Source organism: Rhincodon typus, unplaced genomic scaffold (genome assembly GCF_021869965.1).
Source record: "Rhincodon typus isolate 14 unplaced genomic scaffold, sRhiTyp1.1 hic_rhity00003359, whole genome shotgun sequence".
NCBI lineage: Eukaryota > Metazoa > Chordata > Chondrichthyes > Orectolobiformes > Rhincodontidae > Rhincodon > Rhincodon typus.
The window spans coordinates 1,115-2,405 of NW_025968997.1; the positions used below are offsets into that span (position 1 = coordinate 1,115).

The window sequence follows — 1,291 nt, forward strand, 5'->3', positions numbered from 1 at the left end:
CCACCCTAACCTGCACATCCCTGGGCACTATGGGTAATTTAGCACGGGGAATGTGTTAGCACCCTAACACATCTTTGCACAGAGAAATTTCCAGCACCCCCCAGACTATGCCTGTATTGACACTCTATTCCTGCAGTCATTACAGCAATGAAAGATTGTTACAAAAGGGTACAGGGTTTCTCGATTTACCCTCCTTTAGACCCAGATTGGCACAGGCCAGGTTTCAGCAATGAAGAAGGGATTTAATTTGTTGCATCGAGGTTGACGGCATTAAACAGGGCCCTTCAGCCCATCCAACCTGTGCTGGTCAGTGCCAACCACCTCGCTATTCCAATCCCGGTCTCCCAGTGCTTGGCCCACAGCCTTGGCATGGCAAGTCCCCATCTAAATCCTTCTTCAATGGGATGGGGGTTCCTGCCTCTCCCACCCTTACAGGCAGTGAGTTCCAGATTCCCCACCAGCCTCTGGGTGAAAACCATTTTCCCTAACGTCCCCCTCTAAACTTCCTGTCCCTTCCCTTAAATCTATGCTGCTTTGGTCCACAAGGATTAGTGCTGGGCCCCCTGCTTTTTGTCATTTATGTAAATGATTTGGATCTGAATACAGGAGGTATGGTTAGTAAGTTTGCAGGTGACACGAAAATTGGAGGTTGTCGTGAACAGCGAAGGTGACCTCAGAGTACAACGGGACCTCGATCAAGTGGGCCAATGGGCCGAGGGGCGGCAGATGGAGTTTATAGAACATAGAACATTACAGCGCAGTACAGGCCCTTCGGCCCTCGATGTTGAAACGACCTGTGAAACCAATCTGAAGCCCATCTAACCTAAACTATTCCATTATCATCCATATGTTTATCCAATGACCATTTAAATGCCCTTAAAGTTGGCGAGTCTACTATTTTTGCAGGCAGGGCATTCCACGCCCTTACTACTCTCTGAGTAAAGAACCTACCTCTGACATCTGTCCTATATCTATCACCCCTCAATTTAAAGCTATGTCCCCTCGTGCTAGCCATCACCATCCGAGGAAAAAGGCTCCCACTGTCCACCCTATCTAATCCTCTGATCATCTTGTATGTCTCTATTAAGTCATTGACTCATTGCGAGCTCTGGAGTTGGTCCTGGGGGAAAGGGTGGGGGGCATTGGTGAGGGTCAAAGACCATTAAAACCCATAGCCATGGCAAAGATGGTATCCAGCGTCCCCTGACAGTGAAAGTGTTCCATTCTGAAGAGGTGAGCAAATTGGCCGGAATAGTTTCCGACCTCAGGAACGGTGCTACACACAGCAGGA

The 1,291-nt window shown here is 48.8% G+C and overlaps 1 protein-coding gene across 1 annotated transcript in view; it reads left to right on the forward strand.

Moving 5' to 3' along the window:
- The window catches only part of LOC125481735 (paired box protein Pax-8-like), a 16,122-nt gene that overhangs the window by 600 nt on the left and 14,231 nt on the right, over positions 1–1,291 (forward strand). The gene's annotated exons all lie outside the window — the stretch shown is intronic.